Source organism: Drosophila mauritiana, chromosome 3L (assembly GCF_004382145.1).
Source record: "Drosophila mauritiana strain mau12 chromosome 3L, ASM438214v1, whole genome shotgun sequence".
Classification (NCBI taxonomy): domain Eukaryota; kingdom Metazoa; phylum Arthropoda; class Insecta; order Diptera; family Drosophilidae; genus Drosophila; species Drosophila mauritiana.
This window is the reverse complement of record NC_046669.1, coordinates 10,420,181-10,447,644: the sequence shown is the minus strand read 5'-3', so window position 1 is coordinate 10,447,644 and position 27,464 is coordinate 10,420,181. Positions and strand designations below refer to the sequence as shown.

The following is a 27,464-nucleotide window of genomic DNA, read 5'->3' as shown; positions in this document are numbered from 1 at the left end:
CGTCGCTGCAACTGAAAAACAAAAAAGGAGGAGAAATAAATGGAAAACAAAAAGATTTCTAACTTGTTTTTCGGTGGCCTTTCTTTTTTCCGCTTCTTCGGCGGCGTTGTTCTCAATTTATTTGTGGCTTGATTCGGAAGACATTCGTTCGATTGATTAGCTCGCTGGGAAAGCTGGCGATCACTTTCGAATCGAGGTCGTATCAAATGGGTTTTATCACCCCTTTTCTTCTTGCCGGAGGGTATGAGTTCTGGCCTTCCGCACCGGAAGGGTTCAACTCGAGAGTGCTGCACTCGACAAGCTGCCAATGAGGTCCTACAATTGCCCAGGATCCTGGTTCCTGTCCGATGCGGTTTAACATCTGTCACGGCTGTTTCCTTCCTGGGACCAGGAAAAAAATATTTAAAAAACAAAAAACGACGACAATAACAACTGAAACCGCAATGTGGGCTTTGGTCTTAAGCAGGCAAAATATTGAGCAGCCTTTATGAGGTATTTTAACAATAATTGACATACATTTATGAGCATAAAGAAGGGAAGCGGAGGGCTTATTGGTTCAGTGATCAACTTGGTCGGCTGCAAAAGGGAAGTTGATTAACAACGTCCAACACAAGAGATTGCGATGACTAACCAAAACTAAATATAATCTTAGGTGTTAATCTAACAAAAGTGTGTGAAATAATGTACACATTTAGCTGTTTGTTAATTTACACAAAGAATCTAAAAATAACATTAGACGACATGGGTTCCATAATGGGTTTATATAAACGGACATCATAAATGTTTCAATTACTAGCTTTTGAAGTATTAATATTAATAGCAAATCAATTTAATTTTAAATTCTGTTAGTAAAGCATATGATGATATAATCATATAAATGATAAATAAAATAAATACAAATATATTATGACTTCCTGGAAAACAAATATCTGCGTTATACATTACTTTTTCCAACACACTACACAAATTAGGGTGATTTATTTTCGCCTTATTGCATTCATAATTTGCTGCCAACATACATATTTTAGCAATAAGTGCAGGAATATATTTCACATCTCGAGTATGTAAAAGCCACTCCATGGGTTTCCCTCTTCTGGCTTTTGATATAAAGCCGACTGCTTAATTCCCCCATCCTCTGGCCATTACCTTCCCTCCCCCTCCACCGAGAACACCCCTTCACTGCTCCTTCAACTAATGTGACACTAATCATGTGACCTCGAGTGCCGCTGGCCACATTTTTATGACCGCTTTGCACGCTGTTTACACACGACAATCGTCGATCGACCAAAGTTTTCCAACATTCTCCGGAAAGAAGAACAGAACAGACCAGAACAGAGGACGGAAAGTAAAGAAAATACGATCCATTCATGAAAGAAATGCCATTCTAATGCTTTCTTCTCGCTGCGCCTCTATTGTGGCACCTTTTCATTGGGCTCTCGGTTCTCCGAGGGGAAATCAACAAACGAAGAATGGGAAAATGTGTTAAGGGGCAGAAAATGGGACTGAAAAGGTTTCTTTATTGCGTAGGTCGGCAGAAGGAGGGAAAAACTGGATGGGGAGTTCGATGATTGCAGAGAAAGAAAAATCGGGCACCTTTGTATAAGTATCTAAAATGTACTTTTGTTTTTATTCGACAGTTACTTAATTTGTTTATAAAAACACTCTAAAAATATTAAAAAAATATATTTTAACATACTATTATTATTAAATTGTTAGACAACTTTGCTTTCAGTGTAATATTTGATGTACACCTTTCGTGTGTTAGTTGCCTACTCAAAAACCCATAACGCGTGTCAGAGCAACCAATTAGTCCAGCGAGTGGGAGAGAGTGCGAGATAAAGAGAAAAGGAGATGGAGATGGAGATGCGCATGCGCGACCTTTTGTGTCCTGTTTCAGGGGTTGTATGATAACAGAACAACAAGATCTCCTTAAACTGGTGACGCTGATGAGCCGCAAACTGCGCAGGAAGCTACTCTCTCGTTCCGCTCCCCGTTCTCCTCCTACCCGTGTGCGATTGACAGGCGGCATATACAGTATATATACATGAATGCAGGATCCCAACCCCTGGAGGATATCGAGGATCGAGGATGGAGTGTGTGTAGGCAGGAGACGCAGCAGGACGCGCTCCACAAAATTTCATTAAACATCTGCCCGGCTCATCATCATCATCATCCTTCTTACCTTCGTTTTAACTTTTTATTTTCCTTTTCGTCCTGTGCGAGGACATGTGCGTTTTTAGTTATTGAAATTTTTACTTGTTTTGTCCTGTCTCTATGCATTGTGCATTGAGTATTTAATTGCAGATAATATCGACAAAACAAAACAGCAGGCGGACGACGGAGGCCAGAATCAACAGCTGAAGTCCCCGGAAATGCATCTGGGCATCAAGGGTACTCCCCTGCGGTCTCCTTTCTTCGCCAGGATCTCCTGTCTTGTCCTTTCCCCTCTATCTCCTCTTGACATTCGATTTGTTTGCCGTGGAGACTCCAGCACGTGTCAATAATTGTTCAGATGGCGAATGGAGCCTTCTCGCAGGTCCTCGAAGAATCAGCTGTCGTGTTGGTGGAGAAAATGTTGAAACCATACAGCTTACATATTTATATTTTAGGGTGATAATGAAGGCATACATTGTTCTGTTGTATGAAAAGCAGGGATGAAAGTTTAATATTTTATTTACCAAGAACAAACCAAATTTATTTTTAAAAAACAAAATAATATTAATTCTTTCTTCTAGACAGTTGATACTTTATGGAGTTTTTAGATCTAATCAATCACAATCATTCTAAAATGTCCTAAATCTTTCATCAAATCAACGATGTTTATGTTTATTACTTTTTTGAATACGTTTAATCTTCAATTAAAAATCAAGCGCGTAGTTGAACTTTCTTAAACTATTAACATTGTTTTGACTTTGACATTCACTAGTCATTTACATTTCATTTACAGGCAATAAATTGATATTTTAAATGAATTAAATACCATTAAAAAAGTCCAGTTCCCCAATTTCATAGGCATTCCGTTATTCTGACCACCGCTGCTTTAATCTAGGCTGCTGTCAATCAATTGCAACTGTTAATTATCCCCAATTCACCAGCCAATGAGTTTGAATATCGCCATCCGATTGATATATATATTTACCCAGCTTAAGTCTGCCCACATCGCGGATTTGCGTTTGGCAAGATCTGCCGGCCAAGCAATGCAAATTAGTTGCGCACTTGGTCAACAGTTAACTCATCATCGCCAAACAACTTCCAGCCGCCTCTTCTCCGTAAAAGCTAACGGCAAAGCTAAGGCCAACTGAAGTTGGCTAAGAGGATGAAGAAGAAGACGAAGAAGAAGAGGGAGAGGGAGAAAAGAGAAGCCAGCAAAGAAGCTAATGTAATTGTGTTTGTAAATGCCATAAAGTTGGCAACACTTGCTATGCTGTGAATATGTTTGCCCACCTAAGACCCCCTTCATTTCACCGCCCACCTCGCCGTTCCCTTGCCCCCTTTTTCCGCCCACTTTGGCCCCCCTTTTCCGCCCACTTGGCACCGCCCCCTTGAGCGCCCCCCGCTCAACGCTTGCAAATGAAGTTCACGAGATGGTCAAGACGATAATGTTGGCGAGCGCATTTGCCAAGTCATGACTGCTGCTGCCGCTGTGATGTTGCTGCTGCTGCGCTGTTGCTGCTGCCCTGACACCGCAGCAACATCAACATCAGCAACAGCAACACAACGAACGAGTTTCTGTTGCTTTTCTGCTGCTCTTGTTGTTGTCCATTTTGTCGCCATCGCTGTGCCCTCAAAAAAAAGAAATAGTTGGAAATCAAATCAACAACAAAAGTAAACCAACACCAAACAGCAACTGTCCAGCGGAAAAATCGAGGAAAACCGAAGCAGATAATACACTTTTTAATTTTTTTTTTTATAAGTAAGAATAATAATAAACTACTAGCCCTGTTTTGGCAACTGTTAACTAAATTGATAAATTAGAGCTTTATAATTATTGATAATTTGGAAACAAATATTTTCCTAATACTTCATAAACAAGTAGTGTTATATTTAGCGGATATTGCATGAGTAACTTAAAAAAAATGTATTTGTTTTTTATTTTAGTTTCTTAGTTTATTTTTTAACCCTTTTCGAAGAGTATCGCTGCTCAAAAGGCAACACAACAGCGACAAATCTATGTAAAACTCAATTGAAGTGCTCCCATCGTCGCTCCACATTTTTACTCAGCTTTTGCCTTTTGTTTGATTTAGTTTATGCCCCAGCCACACCCCCTTTGACGGGCGCCCCTTTTAACCCCCCGACGGTATGGCTCCCACTCCCAACCCCTTAACCCACAAGTGTGCATGGCAAACTTGGCGTTCCAAAGCTGAACTGCACTTCCAATGGCCATTCACCGACACACACACACACACACTCGCAAGCTGGCAGTGCCTCACACAGATACTCACCCATACACGCACACCCGAGCACAAATGAATCTCCGCCTCGTCGTCGTCATACAAATATTTAGTAGAGTATGAAGTAGTTCGGGTTGGGTACATGAAATGAGTTGACCTCGCTTGACCTCGTTTCAGTTTCTTTTTGCCCGTGCCTTTGCTTTTTGTTTTCCTCGCAACTCTTCATTTTTTTCTTCTATTTTTTTTTTTTTTGCCCGCTGTAGCATTTATTTTATTAGTGCAAACGTTTTTAATGAAATTTCATTACGCCCCACCCCCGGCGCCCATTGGCAGTCCTCCATTTCGCTCGGATTTCAATTAGAAATCTTCATAATCACATCTGGTTGTCTAACTGACTGGCAGACTTGCCAGACTTTTCGGCGAGTGTAGCGCAGCTCATTCTGCTTCTTAGTTTGTTTACCTCGTCTTAATGTTGCTGCTGTGCTTTTGCTGCTGCTGCTGCTGATGTGTATGTTGCTGCTGTTGATTACTTTCACCGGACAGCAACAACAACAACAATAAAACACAGTTATGGCAACAACAATAGCAACTACAATGGGCCGTACAACAACCATAACAAGAAGACCACCAAATAAAAACGTAGCAAACTTTTATTATTGTTTTGTGCCGCTGGCATATGAAATATGTTCAAACATAATGAGGCCACTTGAACTGATGTGGCTTCGATACTCTTTTAAGTTGGTCAACGTCGATCTGCACTTTGCAGATACAATTTGAGTGTGTAATTTGCACAGATCTAACCCTTGAATTAACTTTCTATCTTTGTATCTTTTTCTAGCAAACATGTAACGCGAGCTATATTAATAAATAGAGCTATATTAAATATAAAATATACCCATAAAATGTGTTAGTTTCGACTTAATGGTTATATTTTATGTATTTTTTAGGCCTAGTTGTATCCGATGTATCTCATCCATGCCAGGGTATCTACTAGATATTTTCATATACCTTGTTGCACTTTGATTGTTGCTACCACCTGTTATTGTTGTTGCTGTTGCCTGTTGCTGCTGGCATTGTCCGAACATTGCAACAACATCCAGACGAGAACTGCAAGAGCCTCTCTTGAGGCCCGTATCTGAATCAAAATGAAAATTTGAAATAATTAGCAAAGCATTTACGACTTGTATTCGCAATTGTTCTGTTCCTGTTCCTGGAAAATCGTTCAACTGCAACTAAAGCATTTATGGGCGACGATACAAAGTCCCCAGGCGATTTACGAGCAATAATTCGAATCGAATCGATATATCTGAATGGAGATATAGCAACTTAAAGGAGGAGTCAAACACCGATTTCCATTACATTTTCATTAACCTTTCTCCAGGGGCTCAGATATTTCATCTACTTTCTATTTCCTTGGCACGCATTGTCGGTTTGGTTTTAGCTTAACTTTACCGTTAGGCAAATGGGGATTTCGGTGGCAGCAGCAACGATACCAAAAAAAAAATGGAAAAAACTGTGACATGCATCTCATATAACGCGTACCTATTTTCTGCCCCCCCGTAACCCCAAGGTTTTTGGGGTTTTTTTTTTGGTTCACGAAACGAAAACTTCATTGTACCCACGCCGTTGTTGGCGAAGCGACAAGCGGAAATGGTAAACATTACCTACACTTACTGAATAAGAAGAAGTCCATGGACTAGAGCCATCCAAAGGGAGGCTTAAAAAAGGTGGGGGCGGGGGTCTGTGCGGAATGGGAAATGAGTAACAGAAAAAGACAACAAAAAACGGCTAGTTATGAAACCGAAGCATCACTCAAAGACCAAACCGCCAAAAGTCGCCCGCGCTGGAAAAAAAGGTTAACAAAAAATGGAAAAAATATCTGAAGAAAGGGGAAATGGGGCTAAAAAAAAAAGAAATTTAGTAGGAGAAAGGGGCTTCGGGGCAGGGGGGGCAACTATTTGAGGCAAAACCAAGTGACAGCAGCCGGGGAAGCAACTTTCCAATGCTCACAAACGTTGCGGCAGCAAACACAGACATTTTCATATTATTTCATTATTATTATTGTTTCGCTTCTCTACGCTTTTTGTTGTTGTTACTGCTGAAAAAAAAATGTATAAAACAAATAAAAAGAGTTGCATGATGTTGATGTGGAGGTGCGCCTGGGCTGACCACCAAAACCACTGCCAAACGCAGCTGAGCCATAAAACCCTCAAAGCTTTTAACTATTTTCCACAACAAAAAGATAAAAAACACAATATGGCAGGGGGTGACTATTCAGCAAAGTGAGAGTTTAGTTGGGAGCTGGATCAATCAGTTAAGTGAATCATAAATCACACTTTAGTACCGCAGATCAAGGATCAGAGTAATATATAATGATCATAATTCAAACCACAAATTCAATAAGCCATTTGAAGTTTCAGCTTGAATTACTATGTAAACATAATTTAATTTAATGTTATTTTAAGCTGTTTAGCTTGTGTTCTGTTACATTTATTGTTATTTTTAAAAGTATGGTTTCTAAATTTTCCCTTTAGTTAGAATCAAATAAGCATACGTATAAGCTTTTATTATCATTTAATATTACAAACTGACAGCTTTCAATTTAATTACATGTGCATTACAATGCGCTATCATTAAATCATAACCTTTTAACTTGCCGTATTATTTTTCTTGGCTCTTTAAAAGCTCGCTTACCCGACGCTTTTGTTTAATAGAATTGCCGGCGAAGGATGTGGCGATGGCAAAAAGTAAAAGCAAATAGACTGGAAATGGAGGGGAAAAATGCACAACTTCAATCAGGACCTTCCCGCTCCTTCTGGCTCAGCAAGGACTCTATTACACACACACACACACATACACATGTACACCATGGCATACGGACGGGTACATATAAACTTTTCTATCCCAACCAGCCAGTCTCGAATGTTGGTGGATTGAGAGGGTTCATTGCATTTTATGCGACGCGACGTTGCAGGTGGAAATGCAAACAGCAACAGCAATAACAATATGCCAGGATATGCTCGGTTGTGGGTGCGAACTTTTGGGCAGGATGAGAAGGGTCCTGTCTGGTGGTGGCCGTGTATGTGTGGTGTGTGTTGTGTATGTTGTGTGTGCATTTCTGCTGCCTGCTTTGTTTGCAATCATTGCATGTGCGAGCCGAGGACCAAAGTCATATTCGTCGAATGGAGGGGTACAACAAGGGGCTACCGGTTACCGAACCCTTCGCAACCAAAAAGGCCACAACACAATCTTCTCACCAGGGCAGAAAATCCGGGAAGGACGAGGCGCCCGATGAGGACTAACACCCGCTAAACAAAAGGAAAATGGCAGCTCATTGAGTTGGACTTTCGAGGGCGAAGTATTATGGCTGGCAGTTGGGCAAGTGGGCGCCATACTGCAGGATCTGACGAATGGCCCACTCGCCCCCCATCGAAAATTACTCCACATCCATGGAGGCAGAAAAACGACCCTAATCGAGACCTGGCCACAGAATACAAATCCCAAATTCATTGATCGAGGGGCCAAGCTGACAAGTGCGACCAGGAAATGTGGAAAGATTAGAAGTTCAGTTGGGATGACACTTTGTTGTGGCATTGGCAGTTTCATCGATTAATCTAGCTATTTAATATTTAAGACACGAAATAAGAATCCAACAGTTTTCTTTTCATTAGGTATTACCAATTGTTAAGGTATCATTATGGTCACAAAGTGTGCCAACCTTTTTCCGCCCATGAAGCCGCAGCATCACTGACTGCCATCAGTTGAAAAAATCTGCATGTGGCAGACCAGAGGCCTAGTGTGGCAAGCCCCAGAAAAAAGGGGAGCCCAAGCCGAGTGGGGGCAATGCATTTTCGGCATGGTCAGGTGGGGAGTACAGTTTACATCAGCATCGACATAGGGGGCCAGCCAGAAGCAAAGGCAAAAATCATAAAACGAAAACGAGTTACCAAACTGCTGGAAATTCCGCCAGAGAATCGACCTGAGAATCAGAGATTCTCCAAAGTGGGGGCCAGGAGCTGCAGAAGGAGTAGGAGAGAGGGGTGGAGGGGGTTCGCCCAATGAGGAGACAGGTAGAGCGAATGGGTGAAGCAGCGTTTGCGGAATGCAAAACTAAAAATAGGAAGCCCCAACTTGGATGTGGATGTGGCTCCTGTCTGTTGTTGCTGCTATTGGGGGACTCTATTTATGCCTCCTGCGATGTATGCAATCCGAAAGTCAAACCGAATAGAACAGTAGGAGCAGCCAGGAGAAGGATAGGCGGTAGATAGAGATACACCTGGCGAAAATTTGGGATACTAGCACTGCACAGCATTTACTTTAGAAGAGGTAATCTATTGAGACAAATTCAATTAGTTGCATTCTACTTGTAATAGAGTTATTATGTATAATTACACTTGAATTAAATGAATTAGCCAACTCTAGCTACTCATCATATTTACAAATTGAATAAATTTAATATGTAATTAAATATAAGCAACACGCTATACTATGATTTTGTTTACTGCTGTCTTAATGAAAGAAAAATGTAATTATACGTTAGTTACGTATTTGTTAAGCAACTGAGATTAGCTTAAGGAACCTATTTATATATCTCTACATATATTATCAAAGAATAAGACTTTCATAAGCATAACTAATATTTTCAAGTGCATTTGGGTCTCTTTCCTAATGTCTGGTTACCGTCGTCGTTGCCATTATATCGTTAGACATAGCAGTCACCCCACATTACAGCCTCATCTGCAATCCCCTCCTTTCCCCATATCGCGTTGACTTTGATTGCAAAGTTTACATGGCACCAAAGTGCATTTTCAATAAAAGGAAATATCAAACTTTCCAAGCTCACCAATGCAAACATCGCACACATACGTGGGCATATATATTTCCTATTCAGTCTATAGTATATTTATCGTGCCTTTAGTTTTTCCACTTATTTTGCTGCCAAGCGAAAAGGATGGAGGAAAACCTTGTGGAAATTGTGTGACCTCGCGCCATGAAACTTGTCGCCAACTTAACTCGTCTTCGTCCTGGGCTCCTTCTCATTTTCCTCAGAATTGCGCATGTCAAGTAAACTTTAAGTTCTTTGCCAAACAGGTAAGTTCTCTCCAGGGAATAATAGTGTTGGGTCATGCTTCAAAAAGCATCCAATATAATCATACATTTTTTTATTGATGAATAAATTTACATTTTTTGTTATTTAACTGCATTCTGTGATATAAAATTCATAGGAAAATATCATCACACTTGAAAATTTGTTCAACATTTCTCTGTTACAACTAAACTACAAGCTGGGAAAAACTTTCCTCAACTCGCCTTTCTTGGGAATAAAACTTTTTGACACTTTGCTAATTTGCGTGTGCTTGGTTTTTGGGTTTTTGTGAAATTTACATTGGCACCATTGTCGTTTGACTTGTGTTGATCTCGTTTCGCCTTTACTTTATATTTTAGATTTATTTCGGGCCCCACCTGCTGATGTTTTTTAACTAATTGAAATGCTAACACATGCTGAAAATCGCCTGGAAGTGTTGGCTATCACGGTTTTTTGCAAAGTTCTTCTCAATTGAAATTCACTTAACCACCGGCCGGATGTCCGGACTTCGGAGTACTTGAGCATGGTTTTGGTTCACCCTGTTCTGGGTTCTGGGTACTGGATTCTCTTTGGTTACTCTGTTATTCCGTTCGTCTGTTAGTGGGGACACGCCTCGTCGGTGTATTCATCAAAAATTCACTTTAACTTCATTATCATCGTTATTGTTTTATTTATTCCACCTTCTGTTTCGCCTCAAGACACTTGATCGCTCAATTGATTTTCTTGCCTTCGCCTTCATCGTCCTCAGTTGCGTTTTTTTTGTTAGTATATGTGTGTGTTTGTGTGTGTGTGTATGTTGACTTGGTGGCCAGTTGGCTAACCCCTCCCGTTTGACACGCCCCTGCTGTTTATGCCCGCTGCTTTTTGACGGTTTTCGCTGCCTTCCCTTTTTTCTCTCTTGGACTTTGTGTCTGTGTGTGTGTTCATTTTATTCGCCTGTTGTTTTTGTTGATACTCGGTTGTTGGGCGCATTGTCGACACTTTATTGACTACTTTTCTGGATGAATTTGTTGGTTTCTTAATTTCACTGCCTTTGGCCCTCGTCGACTCGACGGTTCATTGTTCAACGCTCTCTGATATCACTCATACGCCCCGCTGGCCTTGCCCCCAACCTGACTTCTTCTTGGGCTGCTCTTTCGGTTTCGTTTTCCCTCCTTTATGCGGCTCGCTTTATTTCTGTTTATTCGGTTGTTTTCGTTTTTAACTTAGCCGGCTGCATCGATTTTGCCGCTGCTGCCTCATTTTTTTTTATAATTTTATTGTATTTCGTTTTTTTCCCGTTTACTTATGTGTTTAATTTTTTTGCTGTGGCTGTCAGTGATTTTGGGTATATCGGTTAAAATTTTATCACTTTAACAATTTAAAAGTCTTCTTTCCCAAAAAATAAATGACTATTCTTTGTCTAAAAAAATCGTATATATACCATGCTTATTGAGACCTTCAACGATTTTTTATAATATTAATGCTTTTTATAATAATGTCTTCAAATAACTGTATGTAAAGATATAGAAAATACGATAACAAAAACTTTGCTGACATACAATTCTGTTGATATTTAACTTTGTATTGCCATTCTTGACTAAAAACTTTTTACTGGGTATCTGTTGTTCGACTCCCTGCAACTCTACCCCGCTCTTTTGGTTTTTTCGTCGCTTTTACGGGCCAGACACAAAGACAAACCGAGCAGACAGCGACGGCGTCATCCACGACGCATTGGGTGACTTGGGGAGCCGGAGCCTTGGGGATCTTGGGGATCCGAGGCCTGGGCTTCCACATAAACGCAGATACACACCGTCAGCTTCGTTCTGATTTAGCTGCCTTTAAATATGAGTTGAGGTGTTGTCCTCGCTTAAATTAGCCTGCGACTCAGACCGAGACAGAGTCTCAGCTCCAGACAGCGACTTTATATACCATATAACATATACCATACACCCATACCATATACGATATGAAGCCGGGTCTGCATCTGTTATCTTATGTGGCTGGGTACATATCAAATAATTTGCTTGCCGGATCGACCAATAATATATATGTAAACACAGATGAAGCATCAGGCAGACATTATATATTAAGTATATATAAATGTATATATGTCTTTTGTCTTTGGCATCTCTCCTTCTCTTACGTTTAATTTACGTTCCTTTTTTCGGCTCTTTGTTGGTCACTTTTAAAATCTGTGTCTGTTACTCGAAAGGCCAACAAACCGATCGGTTGTCCATAAATCAGTTACATATCGGGCTCATATAACGGCACACATCTTTTTATAACCCCACGATCATCATGATCCGCTGATCGGAAGATCCAGTAAGACAGCCAATAACCATAACGAAATCAAAGTGTGAAAAGTAATATAAACATTTAATTGCCGAGCGGCCACAAATTGTCATTTAACCCGGAGCATTCGTACCCAAATCGAAAGGGGAGATGGATTTCGAGACGGGTTCAGAAACTGAATTGCTTGTCATATAGTTTTATAGACTCGACTCGACCCGCCAACTTGGGGAGGCACTATACATATACATATAACGCGTCGAACGATCTCTTATGGCCTGTTAAGTGATCATAACTCAGCAAATTGCTTTACTGATCTCGCCTGACTCGACTGATCACGTATTTCTCGTCCAGGTGTCCACAGGTGTGGACAGGTAAAGACAGTAGAGTGATCTTCACGAGAGAGGAGCTATCATCGCTCACGGAACTATAGATCAGTCAAAATAGTTGAAGTATCTGAAAGAGAAAATATTAAAAAAAAAAGGCCAAAAAGGGACTTACATGATCAGTGAAGAAGAATAATCGATCGAAATCTATGGAAGCATATGAAATTAAATGGGGGATGAAGATCAGTAGCAGATTGTCAAATGAAGCGGTCAAGTGAAGTGTGGGGATCAGTAACTGATCGAAGTGCTTCGAAAAAGATCACTTTCTATAATAAGATTAGGAAAACTAATAAGTCAAATTGGAATGAGGCCAATCTTCTAGCACGGTAAATGTTTTTTAAAGCAATTATTCATGGTATTATCTACGATCTTTTTAGTATTATTTCTAAACCTGTTGGTTGTATAACTAAACCGCTCAAGCATTTAGAAATAACTTGTTCGAGAACAATCTTCGTTCATCCCTCGTCATACTTAAAATGCCATCACAGTACGATCTTTTTGAATCTTAAGCCGCTCAAGTGGACAGAAAATTCTTGCTAATTCAGTAAAGATTCCCCTCCCCGAGATCCTTTTTCACCTGCCGGAGACGCGAAACAGATATTGACAACACCCTTCGTCAATAAACCATATCACACGATCATCACGACCATCATTATGACCATCCGCTGTTGGTGCTCGCCGATGACATGGATTTGACATTGGAATTCAATACGGGTCGAGGCATAACACCGATCCCCTCTTAAGGCTTCTCTCTGCGAAATGGCAGGATCATCGTGATCAATTTCGAGTCATAAATCGCAACACGAAGGCTTTTGTGTATGCATGGCAATATTTACAAATTATGTGCTGGCGATGGAATGTTCTGCGATAGAAGCGAGCGCCAATGTCAGGGTTATCCCATAGAAAGAGACGGGGCAACGAAGACAAAGACGGCACGAGAGGTTGAGCCTTGGCAATGACAACGCACCCAACAACCGACAACAAGACAACAACAACGACAACAACAACGAGCAACAACAACCGGCAACAGACAAAACAACAACAATGACACTGCACTGGTTTACCTTCAGGACGGTCAGCAGTTGGCAAGTTGGAGCCCCAAAGTCCAAAGCCAGTACACCGGGTACACCGATGTCTGGGCACCCGACAACACGTTCCATGCGTCCATCCCACTCCACGCTGCTCAATTCCCGCCCGCTTTCATCCTTCGTTCCGGGGAGTTACAAGAACAGGGACCACACTATGTGGGTACACTCGGAGAAATGATGCTAGAGTATGCGGTCATTTCCAATAAATAAAAATAATATTAATTTCAATGAATATTAAACTGGATAGTCTTCTTTAGTAAGAGTTCGCATCATTATCTTCATTCCTTACATATATAATAATGATAATGATTTAATTATTTCTCACTTATCGCAAAAAATATTAAGTGTAGCAGATATTATAACTAGGCATAACAGATATTTTTCAGTGTATAATGCTGTGGTGCAAAGTCGGCCGATGGCGAGTGCTTCGTAGCGCCCGAGTCAAAGCCAAAGCTAAAGCCATCCATCCATCCAGGACAGAGGCGGCCAGATTCAAGAGGAGTTGGCCAAGGGGAGGCAACTGTCTGTAAATTAACGCGGGCGTTAAAATTGCAATTTTTCACTTAATGCACACACTGAGACAACGACAACAAGAACAACCGACTGCAACTGCAACTGCAGCTAAATCATGTGAGTGAAGCGACGCTCGAGTAGGATTGAGATCGAGATTGCTATGACATTCATACCTTTAACTCATTTACGCATAGCAAAGTCAATGGCAGCAGCGGCAGAAGCTGAGATATCAGAGGAGCACGTCCATTTAGAGATGGGTAAACGAATCATATAAGAAGGGATTGGGATATGTAAAGTTATAAAATGTTATGATAACAAGCAACAATAACAAATTTAATCTAACCTGAAGTTCTTTAGTAGGCGGAATGGTTTTTGGTTAGTTTAATTTTTTATTTGGTAAATATATATATTTAATATTTCCATTAAGTTCATATACCTCCATTTCAACGGCTAATATATTACCCATCTCTAGGTAGAAAATCTGTGCTCGACTGAAACTCGTTCCTTATGTAAAGTGTCCTTGAAATAATTGTAAATTATGTCTGCATTTCTCGTTTTTCCTCTGTGCCAGCGAGATCTGGGATCAGGAATCTTGGCAAGAAGAAGTGGAGGAATCTTCAGCCAGTTATCGGTGGACTACCCCGCACCATCCTTAAGAATGTGTGGGTGGTGGTGCTGTGCGCGGTTTCGAGCTATTAATAAATTTCAATAAAGTGCATTGGCGGCTGCCATGTGGCATATTTGTGGGGCATGTGTCACCCCTCCATGTGCATCTCCTCCTGCTCCTCCGCTTTTGAAGATCGCCACATCCCGAGTTGCCCCTGCAGTCGGTTTCTGCTTAATTGAAAATCGCAAAAGCACAAATTATGAGATCCCGTGCCGCTGCCGTCCGTCTGGCTGGCATTTTCCCGCTATCTCCTGGTGCATCTTCTGCATTTGGCAATCGAACAAATAAACAGAGATATATAGTATGTGCATATGATACACCCCTCCCCTCTCCACCACCGCCCCGCCATCGGAATAAACCTGCTTACCAACTTGTGTTCAATCGCCGCATTCTATTCCCAACCTGTTCAATTTCATCGCTTTTGCTCATTTCAATAATTTATTTAGCCAACAAGCAGACGACAGCCGAGCAGAGTGAGAGAAATAGAAAATTAGCAAATGAGAGGGAGTGCAGAGAGAAAAATAATTGCTTTAAACATGTTAAATTCGAAGTTAAGAACTATGAATTGTAGTAGAAATGCCAAAGTAGCTTAGTAAATATTGTAAGAAAAGTTTTTAATTTTTTTATGTTTCTGGCATCATTATTCTTTCACATAGTACCATATTTTTTCGTGCAGTGTAGGCAAATGCACCCTCTTCTCAGCCGCTTGTGTTGTTGCACTCGGCTAGCCAAATTATTTGGCGAATAATCTGCGGCTGCTTTCGCTCGACGGATTGCAATTAAAAACTTATTTTTAAGAAAAATATACAAAACCCAGGGGTTTGGCTGTGGAGGGGGGCTTGTAAAATCAAGGGGCGGATTGGCGAGGGGGTGGCTGTAAATTAAATGCACATAAAACGAAGGCGGCCCACATGCTGATGGTTGGGGCAGACAGCCCAAGCACATGCAACTGTGGCAATAGCACCGCACACAATTGAGTCGCAAATTTATTTGGTCGAGACGCAAAGTGATGAAGGGGTTGTGTGAAGGGGGGAGTGGATCGAAAGGGGGGGAGCAGTGGACGGATCATCGTCGGTTGGAATATTTCAAATTTTTTATTTGTTAAAAGGGCAAGGAAAATTATGAAAATTGAACAGGAAACGAAATAAGAAATTAATTAATGTGGCTATAAATATGGATTTATTGGCAAAATGGAGACAAATACAGAATTGCTAGAACAAATATATTAAGATCTTAAATATTTATAAATATAAATAAATTAAATATATATTATAAACATATTTTATTTAAATTTATTCTATCTATGTAATAGCTTTTCAGCTGATCCTTATCCTGATTACCATAATCATCGTGTCAGTGCTGTTTTAGTGAATTCAATAAACAACATGACCCAACACACAAAACCTTGATTGACCCGATAATTTGATGTTATCAAACATTCTCCATTTAATTTTCCATAATATAGCTCGTACGCCCTGGGTGCCAAATGCATTTCCTGGCCTTTCTCCTTTCCCTTTTTCAATTTGAACCATCGAATGAACTGGCATTTTCCTTCCCAATTTTCAATTGTTTGTTGGCCGTACCTGCTTTCGGTCAATTATCAATTGCCTTCAATATTTGCCAAAAACAATCATTGGGAAAATCGAAAATATAAATATGAAAATTGTGAATCTATATGCGAACTTGTACTATATATATAATCTAAATGTGTGTACAGACAGACTGGGTAATGTTTGCAAAATAGCTGTGCATAAAATTTAATACAAACAGTGGGATTTTTTTTTTTTGCACTTTTTGCTGGCTGCTGCTTTTCAATAAAATATCAAAGCACACGGCGCAAAATAGCAACAACGATACACTCGAAATGCAATAATCATATTAAAAGCCACAGAGCCAGTACAGAACAACAACAGCAACAACCACGGGCAATCTCTAAAGGCAACAAAATAGTTCGTTTTTAAAGTTATTATTAGCCGCAAAATGTGGCCCGATACAAGAGTGCACAGATATGCCAGATATACGAGCATATAGATGTACATTGTACACCCAAAACATATATATATAAATACATATATAAATAGTGTGAGTAGTTTGGGCCATTGTGTGTATATGTGCAATCAATATATTGTACATCGGTTATATCTGTATCTTGCGCCAATTGAACGACCATCTATATGCACAACCCGAATCACATACATACATATACTTATATATATATACATATATCCCATTCCGCTGGTGTTTCGGTTCGGTTTCTGTGTTTGTGTATAAATCATTTAAGCGGCCACCAAATAAAAATCAAGTTGAAAACATTCAATGAACTACTTTTTCCCTCTGCCAGTGCTAAAGTGTTGCATGCAACGCACATATAAGTATAAATAGTACATATGCCATATCCACATAAAATTCAATACACATCCAATGTACATATAGAATTCTATACAGTGTATTTTTTTCTGCCGACGATTGAAAAATCAACAAGAACAATGCAAATATGGAAACATAAACTATTTGCCAAATACGAAATGGGTGAGAGCGCTTTTCATTAGATTTTAAATGTTGTTTTTTTCCCCCCTTTTCCACCCCTTTCATAATTTGTTGAGGAAATTATAAATAATTTTAACGCAAAACGCATTTTATACGTGGGTAAACAAATAAGGGAATTTCGAGTATAACGAGGGGATGTTGGTGGAACGAATTCTCGGAAGTGTTTAAAGTTGTTTGGACTATTTTAATTGAACATTCTGAAAGTAAATAGAGTGCCCAATGCAAATGCCTAAAAGTGTTTCCAAATGTGTTAATTATTTGCGCTATCTTTTTATATAAAACACAACATTTAGAGCATAAATTAGTTTAAATTAAGAAGTATCAAATGGTATATTTGCCATAAATATTTAGCCATAAAACTATATATAGTTAAATTTATGCCTTAATGATGCAGTCATTATGGGTATCTGTATTTAGCAAACTTGAAGACCAACAAATGGCAAATAAATCAAATCCTGACTGTTTTAGGGCTCAGCATAATAAAACCCTTGAAATTGTCTGGACATAATCGCATTTTTACTGCTTCCTAAGCTGGTCAGTTCAAAAATTTCAAGCAAAACACACATTTCATATCGATCAATCCTTCACGCCGATGAATTTTGGCTGTTCCCCACTGACTGGCGATCTTAAAGACAAAGTATTTTGATGGCTTCTTCTGGTTAAGTGTGGCCAACTTGCCTTGGCTAATTTAAGCCATCAGATGGTGCAAATCGATTTGATGTGGCAGGCAAAAAGACGAAGGAGGACCTGTCAACGACTTGTTGTTTGGTCACGCCCCCTTCCCGTCAATTAAAAGCCACCTAACCGCCAACACTTTTTATTCACTGTTTAATTAATATGCAGCAGCGGGTAGAAACAAAAAAAGAGGTTGGGCAGCTGCTGCTATTCAAGGGGGGCGTGGCCGTGTGGCAAGTGTCGAAAATTTATGCGCCACATTAGTTATAGATCCATAGATACAGATAGTGTATCTCAAAACAACGACAACGCCCCGGCAATTTAAATATTCAGAAAGGAGAAAAAAAATTATTTATTAATTTGTTAATTCGTTGTTTGTCATTTTGCGGCTTAAACGTTTCGTTCTGCTACAAAACACATCAAATTTATGGGACCCCACATTATAGTGGGGGTCTGCGAAGAGAGACGGAGCGAGTCCGCCAGACAGAGAGGGCGATACGATCTTCGGATGACCACGCTTCGGATCAGTTCGGCTCGGTTCCACAGCGGCCTCGGCTCGTCGCTTGCAATTAACACGCCAAATTAGCGACGCAACGCCGATGCCGTACACTGAGCAAAATATCGCGATCTTTCAACGTAAATTATACTGAAAACTGTGCTAATTTTGCAATACCACCGTTTAGTTATATACAAAATATTAAGTTTATTTCTAATGACTTAGTCTATCAATAAGATATTTGAATTTGTAATCATTTTAAAATTTTTAACATATTATATATAAATTTCCTAAAATTCATTTTGTATCATTTGATTACACAAGTTGTCACTATTTTGCCGAGTGTATGCAAATGTAAATTTGAATTTTCATCTAGCGACAGCAAGGCAGCAGCCAAAACTTGTTGAGCATTTTTATTGATACGTTCTGATATTTTCAAGAATTTATTTTATTTATTTACAGATTTATGAGCTCGCCTCTCGACCGTCGCCGCCTCAGTCAAATATTTGTAGATTTTATTTATGGCCAAGAGCGGGCCAGCAACAATCAGCAGCATACACACAAAATTTATTAGCCAAGTTGAACTTTTTTCGGTTGAACACAACTCTCAGCGCCTCGTGCTGATCATTCTGGGGGGCGTCGTTTCAGCCTTTTGGCCAAGGTGACTGATCATCTTGGTCTAATGTGTCAAGTGGTTGCCAGAGCTTTGAATAATAAATAATTGTTTATAATGTATCCGCTGCGCGCGATCTTTCTCGGCTCTTTGGGGCAACGGAATAAATTGGGTTAAAGTCGAGTGGCGCGGGATGTGGAATGTTTGTTTAGGTATCTCATCAGGTGATCGATTGGAGCTAATGAGAGCTCGGCGTGCACACAATATGCAGATTTTCGTTGAGTGATATAAGCCGATGATGTTTGGTTACCAAACAACAGATATTTCTGGCCAGCATTTCGAGTTGGTCTAAGGTGATGGAGATTTCCCGATCAAACCTTACAGAGAACTAAATTTAAACTTAAAACTTTTAATTAGGTTTTAGGTACTTGCTTCCCTACTCATTCCAATTTCAATAAGTCTTTCTTTCATGCTCACAAATGATTATTTCATTGCCGAACTCGAGCTATTAAATTCCGTCTACGGAATTCATTTAGTTTGAAATCCTTTACAAATTATTTTGCCTGCCTCAGGAGCTTTCATTTGGCCATTGGCAACTTTCCCCGTCAACTTTGGGGTTGTCTCCGTGTTGAGCTGACATTTTCATTCGTTCGCCGTGCTAACATCCACTAGAACATATGTTCTTGGCTCGTGATGTCTGAGTCTAAGTATCTGTATCTGTATCTGTATCTGCGTGTGCAGATGTATCTGTCGCTCTGCGTGCCGCACTGTCTGCTCCCGCGGCGTATACGTAATGTGACAATTGCTCGCTTCGCTTCTGTCACACAACTGCAACTTTGTTTATCTGTCTATCTTCCCCCAACTCGATGCGCCCTTTTCACCGTCTCACTCACTCACTCCTGCCCGCCGCCCATCGGAACATCTTGTACAATTTTATTACGCTTTGCATTGCATTTTGTTGACAGTTTTGTCAACAAGCGTTGAAAATTGGCTAAATATAAATATATGTACCCATCCTCGTTTCGTTTGTCGCACTGTGTGCAGGAATATTTATTACAACGGCAACAACTCGTTCGCATCGCAATTTATTTATAAATGCGAATATAAATAGGTGCAAGATGCACAGATTTCATCTGTGCCCAAATGGCGGGGGGATGGCTATAGGGTAGGGATGGGGATGGGGCATCCTGGTGCACAGTCAAGCGAATTCGCAGCAAGCATGACTTGTAAATAGCTGCGAGTTAAGTATCTGGCAAAGTGCAAAGTAGTTGCCAAGGCATCACCACCAGACTGCGCCAGCATCTTCCTCGCCATCATCCGCGTCCTCTGCACTTTTCGCGCTCATCTAAAGCATAAATGCACTGAAAACAAATGGTTGAGATCACTTGAGGGATCGTTAAATAAAATTGTCATAGTGAAAAAGAATCTAGTAGGCATTTAGTCACATATTCCATATATATAGTTTGTCTGTATAATTGTTCTCAGTGCAGCTGCATCATCATCGTAATGAACTGGGCACGCACTTGTCTCGCTCAGCCGTAGAATGATGAATGTGGCAAGCGGCGGCAGATGGGGCGATGTCTATATGGCTATAACCATAGCCCTACCTAAGTGTATGCCTTTGGCATAGAAAACTCTGAATGCAACCTATGCGAAAGCGAAGAAATGGCAACATTCTGCCGCTTTATCGCTTTTCCAGGAATCGGAAAATGCTTCCGCATCAATTGAAAGCGCAAGTGCGACTATTTTTGTAAAGAGCGTGCAGTTTTCCAGACAGAAAAGTCTGCCAGTCCATGCTTGTAAGTTATAAAAGTCTAAATAAATATATATATTTTTTTATATATGTACCTTTATAAGCGATTACTAAGTGAATCTATTTGATACACTCTCAAAGAACTTAATCCGCTTGGCAAATATTTTCCAATTTACATACTTATCTTGGCTTACTGTGAATTATTTCCAAAGTGCCAGACTTTCCACTTTGTGCCCATTCTACAGATACAAACCATGGTTTATCTTTCGCACTTCGCTGGGGCTTTAAACTAGAAGACCGCGACACTTCCTCCCGCCAAAAAAAAAGTGGTGGGAACTACCGCCCTATGGCGCTGTCAAAATCGGTTAAAAACACTGATTCGCTGTCTCATCGACGGATCAACGACCACAGCGACTTGTGTGTGGATTTCCATGTGTGCGGATATCTGTCGCTTTTTTGCTGTACTTTCTGTCTTCTATGTGATGAGGTACGAGCGGCAAAAATAAAAAATAAAATGAAAACAGCAACGAGAACCACAACCTCAAAGACAACTTTCAGGTGAAACACAAACAACGTCAAGCCAAAAATAAAAAAAAACGAAATTGTAAAAAATATTTAAATATTTTAAGAGCGATGACCCAGAAGCCGAAGCCCCACCAAAAACAGCAACAACAATCTCAAACACCTTCCAACGGGCAACGGCAGCAACAACAAAAAACGAGCTGGAAAAAATTAAAATGAAGAATTTTTTTGGTTCAACAAGAAGAGTTTAATTTGTCAGAACAAAAAACTTGATAAAAATCTATACACACGCGAGGGAGAGAGACGAAGCACCAAGTATGGCCAAAAAAAAAAAACTGAAACGAAGCAAAAAGTTTCCCAAAGGCTTGGACTTTGGGCCAACTTATTTTCTGCTGACATTAACGAAATCATTTTTCGTCACATTGTAGACTCTTTAAAAAAGGCAATCAAATAAAGGAACGCAAACTTCCTTTCAAAAGTAGTATCAAGATATTTTCAAATATAGTGAAAAACTTAAAAAGAATTATTAATTGATTATAGAGATTTAAAAATTGAACTATTAAAGCAATTTATAGGCTTCCTAAGTATCTTCCAAGCTAAAATATTTTACAAGATATAAAATAATATTAAAATTCCTACTTATATCGATGACCCATGCTGCCAAAGTGAAGAACTAGTTGGCCATATAAAAATATCTCTTTGGAGCTGTCAAACTCCCCCTATTCGTAGTTTCTCCTCCATATGTCTCGGTTTCTATTTTCTCATCCAAACTGTGAGATCATAAATCTTTGTTCGGCTGCCGCTGTTTTTTTTTTCAGCTTGGCTCGTAGCTCGTTGCTAGTTCCTTCTAACGTCAAACACTAATTGGTATTAGCAGTTGCTATCACACGCATCCCCTCGTCGGCCCCTCAATTATGCCTTTTCAAGATTAAAGAACCAACGGGTTCATTGGATCAAGCCAAAGTTGGCTTTGCCTTATACGGCCTCTGACTTTGAATTGTGCCGCTGAATTTTGTTTGCCGCAGCCGCTTTTGAGCAGGTGGGCGTGGTTTTTGGGGAGGCAGAACCTGTTGTTGCGGACTGTTGTTGGCTGGAGAAGTGGGTGGTCACTAAAAAGCTCAAATTAAATTAGTATCGGCTTTAACGGACATCGTAAAAATCTTTAAACGTGAGATTAAACCAATTATCTGCTTTTGTAAGCTGATGCCACGGATTTAAAAATTCAAAAAGGCGTTTTGAATGATTTATACGACAGCTAAGTTAAATTTTAACTATGGTATGTAGCTGCAAGCATTGCCTTAGAAAATTGATTAAAATTTACAATTAAATAAGCCAATAAAATCCAAAATTATCTCTTACTTAAATGCTTATACTTCGAAAGTTTTGAATGGTGTTTACTTTAAATGCAATTCACTACATTTCAAGGTTTTATCGCTACATAATTATTTATATTTTGGAGCCAATGTTCAGCCAACGAACCCCAAAAACAAAGCGACAGCGCGACGTGCAAAGTGCGAAAACGAACAACGGAAAAATTGTAACTCAAACGGAGGTCGTCGATGGAGCAAAGGGGATGAAGGTGGAGCGGATGAGGTAGCTAGGGGGAGGGGGGCTTAAAAGGGGGGTAGACAAATGCAAATACCCAGATACAGATACAAACGAGCACAGATACAATCAAATACATACGTCAATTGCTTCGTTGCTTCGGTCGTCGGTGTGGCTAAAAATGAAAAATTGCTTTTCAAAATTAAATCAACATTTAATTTTCTCGTAATTTGCTGCCAGCCTGCTCAGCCGCAAAAGGAAAAAGGGGGCGGTTGACGTTTGTACGTTTGTTGAGGGGGGGGGGGGGATTGGCGGTTGGGAAAAGCCGAGTGGCGGCTGAGGGAAAACTCACGCATTTTTCTACAAATTAATTTTAGCACAAAGATTGCCAGATACAGAGAAATGTACCTCAGCTACCAGATACAAGACACCAGTGCACGGCTATAGATATAGATACAGATACGAGATATACAGATACAGATACAGAGACAGCTATAAGGCCTGCCTGTCCGTCTTCCGCAGATACATCGTATTGGTTAGCCATTAAATGACGCCAGCAACAACAAAACTACAAATCGTTTGGCAGCCAAGTGCCAAATAAAAACTTATTACTTATACGCCTCGTATGCCAGGCCAGAGCAAAGCAAAGCAAAAGCGCCCAGCACATGAATCTATTATGAATTAGACTTTGAATGCCAAAGCACACTCACACACACACACATACACACACAGAGAATGGGCATAAATAAATATTTTGTAGCTCGTTTAAATATTCACCCTGGAGGGCAATTTTTCGTAAAGATTTTTCGGTTCGATTCGAATTGTATTTGCCGCAGATTTAGTTGAGTTCTCTCGCCGGGAGAATGAGGGGAAAATGTGTTTGGATGAGAGCAATAATGTGGAACAAGATCCACAAATAAACAATTGAAGATTATTGAATACCAGTTGCGATTTGAGATGGGGCTTAGCTTAAGGAAACTCGTGTAGCAATCAATGAATAAATAATCAAGGGTAGACAGACCGTTTGATTGCGAAGTGAAATTAAATGGAGTAAACCTTGAACTCAGTTCGAAATTTAAGTAGATCACTTGTGTCAAAAAGACTAAAAATAAAACATGTCATATAAAAAAAGACTCCTTTTTATATATTTTACATTTAATTAAGTAAATATTACCCAGACAAAAGTATAAAATAGATATCCTGGTTAATATTATTCGCTTATTAAATTATATTAATTATTTACCATTTTACGATCATTCCTTTAATTTTCAGCTTCAGTAAGTCCATGTTTTAGGCCATATTACGTCCATCAATCAGAGCCAAGTGCTGAGCCACCACAAATTCTATTTCTTGACCAAAATTATCCATCACATGAACGACTCTTCATTCATTTTATAAGTCAGCCCCCGCACGTGCATAGCAAATGATCCATGGCATAACTCTAAATAGAACGCATTTGTCACCGAAATCAAACAAAATTTGAAATATTTTTAGACCACTAGGATGGTGTTCCCCCCGCATTCTATCTATATCTCTTTGTCTATATGTTTATATGATTTGTTTAGGAACTGTGAAATTGTTAAACTGCCACTTTATTAATAATGCCTAGCACACACACATATGGGAAAATGGAAAAACCAAAAATCATTTTTAGTTCTTTATTGTCAAACAAACAAACAAACGACAAGAAGTTCTCTTTTTGAATTCAAATATTTTGACGTGTTCCAAATAATTTTCACCGACTTGTTGTTGCCATTTATTATTAACTCGATTCTCTAACGGTGTGTTTGTGTGTGTTGACAAGATTGGAAAAAAATGTGTCAGGCCAACAACAGAAATTGTGTATTCGCCCCGAGGCAAAGGAAAGTTTCCATCAGATGCAGAATAATCCGAATCCGCAGCTTCTTGTCTTGAATGGATGAGTTCTCGATGCTAATGAGCGCGTATCTGACAGATACAATTTAAAAATTTGACAAGTGCAAAAGCACGAAAAAAGACTACCCAGAAAATCAGCGACCAGCCAAGTGGAAAAATAACAATAATGCAATCCAAAGGGAAGAGAACCAGAGGTACGAGCTCCAAACCAGAAAAAAATACATTTGAACAGCCCACGAACAAACAACAATACAAATCTCAAACAAAGCCAAATAATTTTGCATAAACGAAATTGTTGACAAATTATGATTTAGTACTGACCGCATTAACATATATCCATGCCCAAATGCCTGGTACAATATCTGAATATATGTGTATATATATATATTTATCTGGTCAGCAAGTTTGGAGCGCCGGCCATCTGTTCATAAATTTCACGCTGCTTAATTAAAATTTTGAATATTTTATGCAGTTGGGCATGGCAGTAGCCCAAGTAGCCGAAACTAATGCCCGATAAACTGTCTGAACTTTTAACCACAACTCATTTCCATGGAGTGGCATTTTCGGTTCGAGGGGTGGATTGGGCTAGAGTGTTAAAATCAAGTTAAATAACTAGATAATCTTTTCAAGTTATTCGCTTATTTGTTTAGCAGATTAATCTCTTAAATGGTTTTAGTATGAATACTAACTTACTCATTTATTGAGCGATTTAAAAGGTGACTTACAAGTCGTGTTTCCAACTATTTCACACACTTATTTCGAGGAAGCATATATTTAAAATGCATTTCGTATAAACAAACACATAAATCCGTATATTAGCCCGTAGATACGAGCAGTTGTATATATTACTCATATGCATTTAAATGATATTTTGACGAATGTGTACATTTACACTTATGCAAATTCACTGACCGCGAGGTGTTTACATTTCACCAATCGACATCTTGACTCTATATTGTCGCCAGTTTTTTAGTCTTATCTTCCCCCCAAAAATTTCCACATCCGCTTCTAATTTGCATTTCTTCACAAGCGGCGTTTGCTGATAATCACCAAATTTACGCTTAAGTTTTCTTAATTACTTTGTTGCGGTTTTTTTTTCACCTCGCATGGGTTCTCATTTGGTGATAAATATTTGTTTTGGCTTCGGCCAGACGTGTGTCTTTAGTATACTTACGTTGTTTTTGTTAACATTTTCGTGTAATTGATTATTCTGCCATATTTTCGCTATTGTTTGCCGCGCACATTTGTCGGAAATTTATTTCCATCGGTCGCTAAGTGAGTTTTTGTGGAGTGAAATATCAAAGGTAGGGGGTAAAGGATCAAGGCCCAAAGGGGAACTTTGCGCTGAATAATTTACTTTTTTTTTTGTTTGTAAAGCATTTGCATTAAGCCTTCAGCGTTTCAATAATAAATCGAATAAAAAGTAACGAACAGGTGGAAACTGAAATAATTATAAATATGAGTTTAAATACTATTAATGGCATTTAAAAGAAGGTGGGAATGCTTATCATGCTTATAATGTATCAAAAGTAATATACCACTTTAAATTGTACTAAATATATAGATAATATAGACAATTTCTTATGAATTATATAGATTAGATTATAGCCTTATAATAGCAAGAACTAAACAGGGTTATCAGGTGTGTTAACGTTAAATAAGTTTGCAATTATTGTTAAACCTGATATTGATACTATTTTTAAAGACCTATTATTAGGTTAACGATACGATTCATAACAAAGAGCGATCTACAAGCAATCGCAGTTATCGCCACTCTGATTGATCGATATGCCGAAGGTCTAGGCCAAAAAGCGCACTCCAGGATGATCAATCTTCAGAGCAGCTTTCATCAATCAGCGATAGCCATTGAAATCTGGATCGGAATCGGAATACAAAATGTCAGCACTCTGTCAACGGCTTGACAGCGGGAAATGAAGAAAGGGGGGATATGAAAAAGAACAGACAGTGGGTTCTTAATCCGTTTAATTTGCCGATGCAGTTGGCCAGATAAACGGCAGCTAAATGGGCAGAGAAATAATAAAAAATGAGCATAAAAACGCAGAGTGTCCCTGAAGTGAGCGCGTCTCTTGTCTCGTTGAATATAATTTATGAGTCAATTTCAGACAATTATTGTTAAATATTATTAAGCATTCGCTGGGCTGTCAAAACACGCGCTGCCATCGTTTCGAATGATTTACAGGGAATTGAAGACAATTGTCACTCAGTCGCGAGTGATGACAAATTTTAAGTGGATAATCTTCCATACTTGTATTGAAACCGAGACTGCTCAGTCTGAGAGTCGAAAATCTGAAAATATATATATAAAAAAAGGGAACGTGCGCATTGCCAGCGCAAATTAATGTCAACACTGATTAAGGCTGGCAACTATGGCCCCTTTGAAAGAAACCTCCCCAGATTTCCCCCATCTTTGCGAAACCCCTCAAAGGCATTCCGCAAATTTACACGGCCAAGCGAAAATGCGAAGACGCGTGGCTGCCAATTATGGCAAGATGAGAGGAAACAAGGCGGTTGAGGGGGAATCAAGGGGGATTCCGAGGCAAGTCCGAGGGGCAAGACAGCCAAAACGAGACGAAGACAGATCGCCAAGATCAGTGACAATTTGTCGGTGGCATCGGATCACACAAACCAGTCTTTAACGATCCAAGAGAAACAAATCAAATTTTTACGAGCCAGCATTTTGATGAGAATAAACTACGAAACGGATATCAAATCATTGAAACCAAAGAATGATACGAATATCAAGATTTATTTATTTAAAAATATTTATAAATATGAAAAAAGGGAGAATGTAATTATACAATTAACATTGCCATTTCATCAAGTATAAACATAATAAACAATAAACCAAATATTGCTTATACCCATATCCTCATGTTTGTTATCAAATCATTGTTACAACAGACCTTTAACTTAATCTGAGTACCTCTTATAACTTTTTGTTTATAAATATAACGTAAATAAATGGGTAATATCTGCCATATAAGATGGATATATGTCCAAATATACATATGAATT

General features: G+C 39.4%; 1 long non-coding RNA gene across 2 annotated transcripts; it reads left to right on the top strand.

Annotated features, from left to right (window-relative positions):
• Positions 1-11,695: 11,695 nt before the first annotated feature.
• On the top strand, positions 11,696-18,855 carry LOC117140474. 2 transcript variants are annotated; one of them, XR_004459416.1, is made up of 3 exons: positions 11,696-11,781; positions 13,609-13,852; positions 18,583-18,855. It is a non-coding gene; the product is annotated as an uncharacterized LOC117140474 (long non-coding RNA). The 2 variants fall into 2 exon arrangements; XR_004459415.1 differs by lacking the exon at positions 18,583-18,855 and adding an exon at positions 13,930-14,024.
• Positions 18,856-27,464: the final 8,609 nt, after the last annotated feature.